Genomic DNA, 13,296 nt, shown 5'->3' with positions numbered 1-13,296 from the left:
TAAAATATCTATATAAAAACTGTTTCAGAAGACACACGATAGGTCGGGCAGCATCTACAGAGGCAGAAACAGTCCCAGTGTGGGATTGCTCATGTGGAGTTTAATGGACTGAATTGGGCACCACTGTAGCATAACAGTTAGTGCGACAGTATGTCAGCTCAGTGCATTCCAGAGTTCAGAGTTCAATTCTGGCACTGTAAGGAGTCTGTTCATCCTCCCTATAGAGTGTATGGATTTTCCCCAGGTGCTTTGGTTTCCTCCCACAGTCCAAAGACCTAACGGGTAGTTAATTGGTCATTATGAATTGTCCCATGATCAGGTTTGTCGGGGGTTGCTGAGGCAGCACAGCTCAAAGGGCTGGTAGGGCCTACTTCACACTGTAGCATTAAATTAATAAACAGTCGACGTTTGAGGCCAAGACCCTTCATCAAAACTAATGAAAAATCAACCACTTATTTCCCTCCAGAGATGCTGCCTGACTGGACAAGTGAGGTCAGGGTCAAGTGAAACGTGGCAAATTTCTTTAGCTACTGAGGAAACAGAAGGACTGGTTAGCTTTCTTGGCTGTGGTGTCTACGTGATTGGAAAAGGACGGGCTGTTGGTAATGTTCACTACTAGAAATTTAAAATCCTCAACTCTCTCAGTCTCAGCACTGTTGCTATAATCGGGAGTGCAAGTACAACCCCTCTTCTGTTGATGTTACGTCAAAGAAAGTGAAACATTTCCAGAGAAGTAATTACTGAATACCAGTGATTATTATTATCATTCATTCTAATTTTGTCAAGTTTAACGGAGGTTGGTTGTCAATATATAATACATTCATCAGCTGAGTGCTATTTTTTATAATAATCAAAAATAATCAGTCTTGCCAAGTACTATTTAAAATCAAAGAAACAATCCTGACTGAACCAAAACTATAAGCCTAAAGGTTCCAATCTAAATTATTATATGTACATTTGTGTCTTCTGGGTATTGATCCACTTGCAAGTGGAACTGTTTCTTCTAATCTACACCATTAAAATTTCTTGTCATTGTGGACAACTCTATTAAATCTCTTAAGCTTCACAAGGAAAGCAAACCAATAGATTTCTTAAATCATGTTTGGGATCTAGGTATTGCTATCAAGGCCAGCATTTATTGCCTGTCTCTAATTTCCCTTGAGAAGGTAGTAATTCATTACTTTATTGTACTGCTGAAGAACTTCTGGTGAAGGCCCAGCCATGGTATTATTGGGGAGGGAATTCCAAGATCTGATGATGAGTGAAAGGCAATGTATTTGCAGATGTGTGACTTGGAGAGGATCTGGCCAGTAGTACTGTAATTCTCCTCTTCACCTGCTCCCCCTTGTCCTTCTTAATAGTGGAGGTTGCAGATGAAAAGGACCCTGGGTATGATTGCTACGGAAAAGGTCTTCATTCAGTGTATGAGTCGAGATGTTATGTCATTAGTTAGACCACACTTAGGGTATTCTGCACAGTTCTGGTTGCCACAGTACTTGGACAGTGTGGTGGCAACACAAAGTGTGCAGAAGAGATTCACCGGGATATCACCTGGAATTATGGAGCAAAAGATTATCTTTATTTGTCAGTTGTACATTGAAACATCAAAGCATAGAGTGAAATCGATATTTGCATCAATGACCAACTCAGCCCAAGGATGAACTGGGGGCAGCCGGCAAGCGTCACCAACATAGCATGCCCACAACTTACTGAGTGCATCTTTGGGATGTGGACGATGACTGGAGCACCCAAAGGAAACCCACACCATCACAGGGAGAGCGTTCAAACTCCTTACAGACATCAGCGGGAATTGAACCCAGTTCACCAGCACTGTAAAGTGCCATGCTACCGTGTCAGTGGTTTATGCAGAGACTGGAAAGACTGGGCTTATTCTGACTGGAAAGAAGGATGGAAGGATCGCCTTATAGAGGTTTATAAAATTATGAGAGGCTTAGTTTTATTTCCCTGGCAAGGCATTCTAAGACTAAAGCACATTTAAATGAGATTGAAGTTATTTTTCACACAGACGGTAAATGGAATGAGGTTCCAGAGGGGGTGATTGAGACAGGTATAGTTACAACATACAAAGGATATTTGGACAAGTACTTAGTTGGGGAAGGCATAGAAAGGTAGGGAGAGTATTCTGACCATTTGTATCACCACCAATGCATGGGATTGAAAAAGCTGTAGGCGGTTGCAAATTCAGCCAGCTTGATCATGGGCACTGGCTTCCCTACTATCAAGGACATCTTCAGAAGGTGATGCCTCAAGAAGGCAGCATCCATCATTAAAGACCCTCACCATCCAGGACATGCCCTCTGCTCATTGCTACCATCAGGAAGGAGCTACAGGTGTGCGAAGACACATAGTCAACATATTAGGAACAGCTTCTTCCCCTCCGCCATCACATTTCTGAATGGACCATGAATCCAAGGACATCAGTTTTTTTTCCCTCTTTCTTTGCGCTACTTTTTTATATTACTTGTCGTAACTGTAGTAATATTTTTATTATGTAGTGCACCATACAGCTGCCTTGACTCTAAAAGTGATTTACAGACAGCACAGTTATGCCTCAGTAGCTTTGAGTTTGCTCTCTTGTTTGTAGGACAAAGATGATGCCAGGTTGTATCAGCTTCCCACACAGACTGATTCAATCAAGTTACAGTGGGGAAATTAGCTCTGACGCCACTTTAATTATGAACGGAGACTCTGTTAATCTCATTATTTTAGGGTCATTAGATCTAAATGCCATCCTAATTTCCAGCTGTTACTCATCCAATTAAATCCAGTGAGGAAGAGCACCTCATCATTTTTTTTTAATTCAAGATTCAATCAAGATTGTTTAATGTCATTTCCAGTGGAAAGGAGAACAAAATAATTGTTACTCCAGATCTGATGCAGCACACAAAAAAACACAATAATAATCTTTAAAAAACCAAATTAAATAGGAGTATTTAAGATACTGTAGCTTCTATACACAGATTGATTGTATGTTCATGAAGTGAAGCTAGGCACTAGCCTGTCTGTACCTGTAAATGGAACAAGCTCCACTTTTGCCAGACTTGCTTGCAAAGTAAATCCTGAACTTTTACTTCTAGTCAATTTTCAGCAGGCCAGATTAAGTAGGTTCTCAAGGAAATGTGGAATGATGCCGTGTGGAAGGGACCATTTGGCCCATTAAGCCACTGATAGCCATTTGAGTGAACTTTCTCGTTGCTATAGCAACATACAGTGCAGAAACAGGCCCTTCAGTTTACTAGCTGTACTGACCATCAAACACCAATTTTTTCACCAATCCTACAAAAACTCATTTTATTCTCCCCTCAATCCCATCAACTACCCCTTGATTCTACCACACACTGAGGGTAATGATGGGTGGCGCAGCAGTGTAGCCATTAGTGTAACACCATTGCAATACCAGCAACCCGGGTTCAATTCCACTGCAGTCTGTAAGGAATTTGTATATTTTCCCCTTGACTGCATGGCTTTCCTCCAGGCGCTCTGGTTTCCTCCCAGCTTCCAAAGATGTGCGGGCTATTGGTCACATGAGTGTAATTGGGTGGCATGGGCTCGTTGAGCCAGAAGGGTCTGTTACTGTGCTGTATATCTAAGTAAACCAATTACAGTGGCCAATTAACCCACCTTAACTTCACCATGGATGGTTCCAAGCCCAGCTGCAAAAGGAGGAGGGTTGGGCACGGGGGCTAGCAACCCCATCCTGTAAAAACCCAGAGCAACAGAAATGCCAACAGAGGCTCCAAAAACCTCATCTCTGGGAGAGGAAATATCTTCAGAGATGGGCTGCACCTGGGGACAATGTGAAAGACTGGCCGGGGATAGAGGTCTCTGGCGAGCTGCTTCTGTGACCTATGCCTCAGTTGGGGTGATGGGCTGGAGAAGAAGAAGAATTAACCCACTGACTCACATTTTTTGGGGATAAAACATGGAACAGTACAGCACTAAAACAGGCCCTTCAATTCAAACTAATTAAATTAGTAACCAGTAGACTAACTAAACTAATCTCTTCCACCTCCACAATTTCCATTTCCTTCCATTTTCCTCATGTTCATCTACCTATCTAAATGCCTCTTAAAAGCCCCTGTTTTTTCTGCATCTACCATCACCCCAGGCAGTGCATTCCAAACACCCCCCACTATCTGTGTAAAAAAAGGTTCCTCCCCATATCTCCTTTGAAATTACGTGCCTCAACTTAGATTCACGCCTATTGGGATATGGGAGGAAACCACAGAGGACCCAGCACGAACCCACAAGAAAACCTGCAAACTCCACACAGACAGTACCAGTGGTCGGGATGGAACCTGTGGGGTAACAGCTCTGGTAACTGTACAACTGTGATGCCCAGGTGGATCTAACTTGTTGCACCTCCAGCTCTCCATTACCCAACAATATTTCACTCTAACCTCTCGTTACTCTAATCACTCTTTACTCTAATCCTTACCATGATGCAAATGTTCCCTATAGAGGGGGAGTCTAGGACCGGTGGGCACAGCCTCAGAATACAAAGAAGTCCCTTTATAAGTACAACTTAATTTTATTATCGAAGTGCATATACATCACCATTTACAACACTGAGATTAATTTTCCTGCAGGTATACTCAGCAAATCTATAGAATAGTAACTATAACAGGATCAATGAAAGATCAACCAGAGTGCAGAAGATAACAAACTGTGCAAATCCAAATATAAATAACAAGAACATGAGATAATGAGATAAAGAGTCCTATAAGTAAAATCAATGACTTTCGGAACATTTCAATAATGGGGCAAGTGACTGTAGTTATCCCCTTTTATACAAGATGGGTGAGGGGTAGGAACTGTTTTTGAACCTGGTGGTGTGAGTCCTGATGCTCTTATAGCTTCTACCCAATGGCAGCAGCGAGAGGAGAACCTGACTTGAGTGGAGGGGATCTCTGAAGATGGATGCTGCTTTCCTATGACAGCAGTTCATGTAGATGTGCTCAATGGATGGGAGGGCTTTACTCATGATGTACTGGGCCAAATCCACTACCTTTTATAGGATTTTTCTTTCAAAGGCATTGATGTTTCCATACCAGGCCATGATACAGCCAGTCAATACACTTTCCGCTACACATCTATATAAGTTTGTCGATGTTTTTTCTGAGCCAGAGGGTGGTGAATCTGTGGAATTCACTTCATTGTCAAGTCATTGTGTATATTTAAAGTGGAGGTTGATAGATTCTTGATTAGTAAGAGGGTCAAATGTTACGGGGAAAATGAAGTTGAATAAAAATCAGCCATGATTGAGTGGTGGAGCAGACTTGATGGGACGAAAAGACCATAAGATCGTAATACATAAGAGCAGAATTAGGTCATCTGGCCCATCGAGTCTGCTCTGCCATTCAATCATGGCTGAACCTTTTTTCTATCTCCTCCTCAACCCCAGTTCCTGGCCTTCTCCCCATAGCCTTTGACGCCATGTCCAATCAAGAACCTATCAATCTCTGCCTTAAATATACCCAACGACCTGGCCTCCACAGCTGTATGTGGCAACAAATTCCACAAATTCACCACATTTCTCCACATCTCTTTTTGAAAGGGCACCCCTCTATCCTGAGGTTGTGCCTTCTTGTCCTAGACTATCTCACCATGGGAAACATCCTTACCATATCTACTCTTTCTAGGCCTTTCAACATCCGATAGGTTTCAATGAGATCCCCCCTCCCCCATCCAGCGAGTACAGACCCAGAGCCATCAAATGTTCCTTGTATGATAATACTTGCATTCCTGGAATCATCCTTGTGAACCTCCTCTGAACCCTCTCCAATGCCAGCACATCTTTTCTAAGATAAGGGGCCCAAAACTCTTCACAATACTCAAGGTGAGGCCTCACCAGTGCCTTATAAAGCGTCAGCATCACATCCTTGCTCTTGTATTCTAGACCTCTTGAAATGAATGCTAACATGGCATTTGCCTTCCTCACTACCAACTCAACCTGCAAGTTAACCTTCAGGGTGTTCTGCACAAGGACTCCCAAGACCCTCTGCATCTCAGATTCCTGGATTTTCTCCCTGTTTAGAAAATAGTTCAAAAAGCCTAATTCTGCTCCTATGTTTTATGGTCTTAAACAATTTTGCTTTGAGAACTGGTACATTTCAAAACACAATGTTTAATGCATTAAAAATAAAACTAACTCATGTTACAGTTTCTAAGTGTAAAGTATGGAAGGAATTATTTGAATCGGTTTTGCAACGAGTTCACCAGGTCAATTTTTGTGATGTTGATAAGGGATTAAGGGAATTTGGTCAATTCGACTAGGTCTGTACTCACTAGGTTTTGTATAATCCCTTTGGACGTTTAAAATTCATCAAGAGAGCTTGACACAGCAGATACCGAAAGGCTACTGACTCCTGACTGTGTTTGAATGATAAGCATCATGGTCTCAACAAAGAGTCATTAGGTTATACCACGTGGACAAAGGCCTTTCAGCCCAACTCATCCATGCTGACCAAGGCATCTACCTGAGCTGGTTCCACTTGTCTGCGCTTGGTCTATAACCCTCTAGAAGATTTCTGTCCATGCACTTACCCAAATTTATTTTAAATATTGTTCCATACACCCACCACTTTGTGAAGGAGTTGCCCCTAAGATCCTCTTTAAATTTTTCCCCTCTCACCTTAAAGCTATGCCCTCTAGTTTTAGTCTCAGCTATGCTTGGAAAAAGTCCATGACCATTCACCTTGTCTACTCCCCTCGTGATTCTATAATCCCCCAAAACAGGTGCTCCTTTCTGTTAACATAGACTTCAAGCTTATTTCAAAGGGATTTAGTGTGAGGAACAGTCTGTTCTAAAACAGAATCAGTTTTAATATTACCAACCTATGTCATGAAAGTTGTTAACTTTGTGGTAGCAGTACAATGTAATACATGATAATATTTTTTAAAAACTGAATTACATTAATATATGTATACATGAAATATATATATTTAATTGGTAAAAAGTAGAGCAACAAAAGAGATTTTTTTAAAAGTAATAAGGTAGTGTTCATGGGTTCAGTGTCCATTTAGAAATTGGATGGCTGAGGGGAAGAAGCTGTACTTGAATCACTGAGTGTGTGCCTTCTGGCTTCTGTACCTCCTACCTGATGGAGAAGAGGGCATGTTCTGGGTGGTGGGGGTCCTTAATGATGGACATCACCTTTCTGAGGCACCACTCCTTGAAAATGTCTTAGATACTATGAAGGCTAGTACCCATGATGGAGATGAGTAATTTTACCACTCTCTGCAATCTACTACGATCCTGTCCAGAGGCCACCCACCCCTCTCCATTCCAGGTGGTGATGCAGCCAGTAAGAATGCGCTCCATGTAGAAGTTTGAGTGTTTTAGGTGATAAACCAAATCTCCTCAAACTTCGGATGAAATATATGCACTGTCTTGCCTTCTTTATAGCTGCATCAATATTTTGCACCAGTTTAGATCCTCAAACATATTGACACCCAGAAATTTGAAATTGTTCACTCTCTCCTTCTACAAGGACTGGTTTGTGTTCTGGTCTCAAGTCCACACTTCTTGCTTTTGGGTGCCACAGTAACGTAGCAGTTAGCAGGATGCTATTACAGTTCAAGGTCTCAGAGTTCAGTGTTCATTCCTGGTATCATCTGTATGGAGTTCGTACATTCTCCCCGTGGAATGTATGGATTTCCTCCAGGTGTTCCTGTTTCCTCTCACAGTCCAAAGGCATAACAGTTAGTAGGTTAATTCATCATTGTAAATTGTCCCAAAATTAGGTTAGGATTAAATCAAGGGTTCTAAGGGGTCGTTAGGCAGCACAGCTCAAAAGGCCAGAAGGGACAGTTCCATGCTGTATCTCGAAATAAATAATTAAATAAAGCCACCCTTCAGCCTCTTTCATTACACCCTGTACCCTTTCAAGCTCTTCAGTCCCTGTAACATCCTTGTGAAATCTTCTACCCCCATCTATCTTAATGAGATCCTTTCTACAGCTGGATTCCCATTACCGAGTTCTGTTCTCCATTGGGTCAGTCACTTACAGCTAGAAAGAGGGAGAAATACTATATGCAATAGATGGTAAAACTGTATTATTTCAATGTAGAGAGTTATATTCACTCTACACTCAAAAATCAGGGAAATCTCTGACGTTTTGATCTCAAGCGTGTTGGACAAACTCCATGCAGAAGTTACTCATTCTACTTACTATTGGTCAGGAAGTCAGGAATCCAGTTGCAAAGGGAGGTGTTGACTGGAATTTGGTGAAGCAGTAAAATCACTGACTGTTTCTCTGATAATTAAAAAGGTGAATGATAACTTGTCCTTCCCCATCAGTTGCCCATCATCCCTCCTGGTATGGCCAATGCCCACAGCCTCACAACCTGGTATGGCCAATTTCCACAGCCCCACAGCCTAGTATGGTCAATGCCCACAGCCTCACAACCTGGTATGGCCAATTTCCACAGCCCCACAGCCTGGTATGGCCAATGCCCACAGCCTCACAACCTGGTATGGCCAATTTCCACAGCCTCACAACCTGGTATGGCCAATGCCCACAGCCTCACAACCTGGTATGGCCAATTTCCACAGCCCCACAGCCTGGTATGGCCAATGCCCACAGCCTCACAACCTGGTATGGCCAATGCCCACAGCCTCACAACCTGGTATGGCCAATTTCCACAGCCCCACAGCCTGGTATGGCCAATGCCCACAGCCTCACAACCTGGTATGGCCAATTTCCACAGCCCCACAGCCTGGTATGGCCAATGCCCAGGAACAAACAAACTGTACAAAAGGTAGTGGATACTGCCCAGTTCATCACAGGTAAAACGTTCCCACCACTGGGCAGAGCTACAAGGAATGCTGCCACAAGAAAACAGTACTAATCATCAAAGACCACCACCACCCAGGTCATGCTCTCCTCTCACTGCTGCCATTGGGCTAGAGGTACAGGAGCCTTAGGTCCCACACTACCAGGTTCAGGAACAGTTATTACCCTTCAACCATCAGGCTCCTGAACCAGATTGGATAACTTCACTCACCTCAACGATTCCACCACATATAGACTCACTTTCAAAGACTCTACAACTCATGTTCTCAGTAATAATTATTTATTTTTTATTATTTTTAATTTGCCTTTTATATTATTTTAATTTGGTTGTCAGTCTTTATTGTGTATTTTTTCATAAGTTCTGTTGTATTATTTTTTATTTTCCTGTAAATGCCTTCAAGAAAAAGATTCTCAAGATGGTATATGATGACATATATGTACTTAAATAATAAATTTACTCTGAACTTTGACTTAACCTGGTTCCACATATCACCTATCAACTTCTGCCTCAGCTCTTTCATTCACCTCTTTACACTGTCTCTCTTCCCTCTGCACTCCCAAGCCTGATACAGGGTCTCAATCCAAAATGTTCCTTTGCTTCCTGGAAGTTCAATACCCTTAAGTTTAAGTTTACATTTATTATCATTCAACCATACATATTTATACAGCTAAGCAAAACAGTATTCCTCGGGGATCACAGTACAAAACACAGTACATTTTTCATCTTCGTCATTATGACGTAGTTCTTGGCAAATTTTTGTACAGAAGGGGTTTGCCATTGCCTTCTTCTGGACAGTGTCTTTACAAGGTGGATGACCCCAGCCATTATCAATACCCTTCAGAGATTGTCTGCCCGGTGTCAGTGGTTGCATAACCAGGACTTGTAATATTCACAAGCTGCTCATACAGCCATCCACCATCTGCTCCTACAGCTTCACGTGACCCTGATCGAGAGTGGTGGGCGGGTGGGGGGTGCTAAGCAGGTGCCACACCTTGACCAAGAGTGACCTACAAGCTAGTGGAGGGAAGAAGCACCACACCTCCTTTGGTAGAGATATATCTCCACACCACCATCCAACTATATCACATACAGCACATAAAATAATATTAACAAACAAAAAAGTATTCTGTAGATGTGCAAATTATCATAAAGTGCAAATGCAATATATAGTTAATTATACAAAAGCATTACTTCTACTGGAACAATCATAAACAATGGTGGGAGCAGGGTGTTTAGAAGTCTCACAGGCTAAAGGAAGAAACGGTTACCCAGTCTAACTAACAGCCCTTTTCTTATACTGTAGTCCCTTATGCCTGACAACAGGAGGTCATGGAGATTATAGGATGGGATGGGAGGGATCCTTGATAATGCTGAGGATTGTGCAAGTGCTGGTAGCAGAAGACAGTCTATATTTTGGGCCGAGACCCTTGATCAAGGCTCGACTGTTCACTCTTTTCCACAGAAGGTGCTGGCCTGCTGAGTTCCTCCAGCATTTTATGTGTGTCGCTTTGGATTTCCAGCATCTGCAGATTTTCTCTTGTTTGAATAATGCATGGTTACTTGAGTTACTGTTACCTTCCTGTCAGCTTGATCCAGTCTGGCCATTCTCCTCAAGATTCAAGGTTGTTGTTTAATGTTAATTCAAAGATTCAAAGGTCCAATTTAATGTCAGAGAAATGTATACAATATACAACCTGAAATGCTTTTTCTTCACAACCATCCACAAAAACAAAGAAGTGCCCCAAAGAATGAATGTCAGATAAACATAAGAACCCCAAGTCCACCCCCTGGCTCCCCTCCCTCCCGTGAATAAGCGGCAGCGAGCAACACTCGCCCCTCCCCTACCAGCAAGAAAAAAGCAAGCTTCAGTACCGCCACTGAACACTCAGCGAGAGCAAAGCAACAGCAAAGACACAGACTCGCAGTTACCCCAAAGACTTCATGTTTCATCTGACATTCGACATATCACTGATTTTTTTTCTCTCTCCCTGATAAGGGAAAAGGAGGTGTCTCCATTTTTTCACCAGTGAGCGGGGAGACATAACAAACAACTCGCTGGTTTACAAGGTTAGAAGTCCGTTACGTTGCTCTTTCTCTGGTACACAAGGTAAAGAAGAACGGAATAATTGTTACTCCATATCTGATGCCGTACAAAAAAACACAATAATTAAAAATATAATAAAGATAAATACATATATAAGATAACGTATATGCATAGCTTGATCATGTGTCCATCAAGTGACGGTAGACACAAGAGTGTCTGTACATAAGGTGACTGATGGGAAATGATAAAGTAGTGGTGGCTGGGAGTGTGGAGGGGTGGGTTAGTGGTGGAGGTGTAGATCAGCCTTTCCGATTGGGGAAAGTAACTGTTTCTGAGTCTGGTGATCCCGACATGGATCCTGACTGGGGCAAACAGTCCATGAGGAGGGTGAGTGGGATCCTTCATGATGTTGCTGGCCCTGTTCCAGCACCTTTCTGTATGTGTCCTTGTTGGTGGGTAGGCTGGTGCTGGTGATGCGTCAGGCAGCTTTGACTGCCCGTTTCAGAGCTTTCCTGTCGGCTGCAGCGCAGTTTCCATACCAGACTATCCTGCAGCATGTTAGGATGCGCTTAACTGCACATCTGTAGAATGACACGAATGTAGATGAGCAAAGCCCAGCTCTCTTCAGCCTCCTGACTGTGTGGACCGTGCTCTCAGAGCATGAGAGGTTGTGTAAGATGTGCACTCTCAGGGGTTTGACACAGCTCGCAGTTTCCACTGCTGTACCACCGATGTAAAGAGGGCTATGCTGCCATCAGTGACAAATTTCTTTGTCTTATTGACATTGAGGAAGAAGTTATTTGCCTAACAACAAGCTTTGGACTCTTCCATCTCTTCTCATCATCGTTGGTGATGTGCCCCACCACTGTTGTGTCGTCAGCAAACTTGACAATGTGATTACTCGGGTGTTTGGCTATGCAGTCATGTACGAGCAGAGTGTACAGAAACAGGCTCAGCACACGGCTCTGGGTGACATCGGTGTTGAGGATGATGGAGAGGATGTGCATTCTGACTATCCGAGGTCTGTTGGGCAGGAAGTCCAACACAGCTGCACGGTGGTGTAGTTAGGAGTAGGATTTTGTTCACCAACGATCTGTGGGACAATAGTGACCTCTCTCTCATTAACTAAGCATTTTCTCCCACAGAACTGCAGCTCACTGGATGTCTGTTGTCTCTTGCACCCTTCTCTGTAAGTTCTAGAGACTGTTGTGCATGAAAACCCCAGGAGAGCAGCAGTTTCTGAGTTAACCAAATCACCAATAATCATTCCACAGTCAAAGTCACCTAGATTACATTTCTTCCCCCAGTCTGATGTTTGGTCTGAACAACAACTGAACCTCTTGACCATGTCATTATGCATTGGGTTGCTGCCACCTGATTGGCAGATTAGATATTTGCATTAATGAACAGCTGTGCTGGTGTTCTTACAAAAAATGGCCACTGAGTGTAATTGAGGAAAGAGTGAGAATCAGTCATGATTTATTAAATGGAGGAGCAATCTGGAGAGCTCAAACAAGCTACCCCACTTCTAATTGTTCTTCAGCTAAATCATTCCAGATCACAACCATTTACTAATTAAAACAAGCCCGCCCCAATTGCTGCAGCAATGTAGTAAGGTTGTACAATTCGGAATTTGGCTTGAATTTGTTCAAACATCTGCATTCATTAGCTTGCACCTACCAAAAGCTGTAGGTTTAAAGGAATCTGCTTTACAAATCCTTCTGTGGCTCTTGGAGCAGACGTTAATACTCTGGACAGAATGCGGAGAAGTCTTTCAAGGAGGGGGGTTTGTCTTATGAAAGAATCAAATTTACACACAGCTGGATGCTCTCGATGAGAAAGGAACTTGGTGATGATCTGTCTCTGGCTTTTTTTCACCTCCGGGCCTCCCACAGCTCTGTTTATTTATAATGCACAAGGTGTTGATAAGCCGAGTGAAAATACAGTGTGGTCTTCTTTTTGTTAAGTTTCTACATACAGTGGCATGCAAAAGTTTGGGCACCCCGGTCAAAATTTCTGTTACTGTGAATGGTTAAGTGAGTAGAAAATGAACTGATCTCCAAAACTCATAAAGTTAAAGATGAAGCATTCTTTTCAACATTTTAAGCAAGATTGGTGTATTATTTTTGTTTTGTACAGTACAATTTTAGAGTGGAAAAAAGGAAAGGAGCACCATGCAGAAGTTCGGACACCCCAAGAGATTTGAGCTCTCAGATAACTTTCACCAAGGTCTCAGACCTTAATTAGCTTGTTAGGGCTATGGCTTGTTCACAGTCATCGTTAGGAAAGGCCAGGTGATGCAAATTTCAAAGTTTTATAAATACCCTGACTCCTCAAACCTTGTCCCAACAATCAGCAGCTATGGGCTCCTCTAAGCAGCTGCCTAGCACTCTGAAAATTAAAATAACTGATGCCCACAAAACAGGAGAAGG

General features: G+C 42.7%; 1 protein-coding gene across 2 annotated transcripts in view; it reads left to right on the top strand.

Moving 5' to 3' along the window:
* Positions 1 to 13,296, top strand: part of LOC140727495 (neural cell adhesion molecule 2-like) — a 1,581,686-nt gene that overhangs the window by 1,336,721 nt on the left and 231,669 nt on the right. The gene's annotated exons all lie outside the window — the stretch shown is intronic.

This window comes from Hemitrygon akajei, chromosome 5, assembly GCF_048418815.1.
Source record: "Hemitrygon akajei chromosome 5, sHemAka1.3, whole genome shotgun sequence".
NCBI lineage: Eukaryota > Metazoa > Chordata > Chondrichthyes > Myliobatiformes > Dasyatidae > Hemitrygon > Hemitrygon akajei.
Note: the sequence above shows the minus strand (reverse complement) of the source record. Positions and strands in the feature narration are given on the sequence as shown.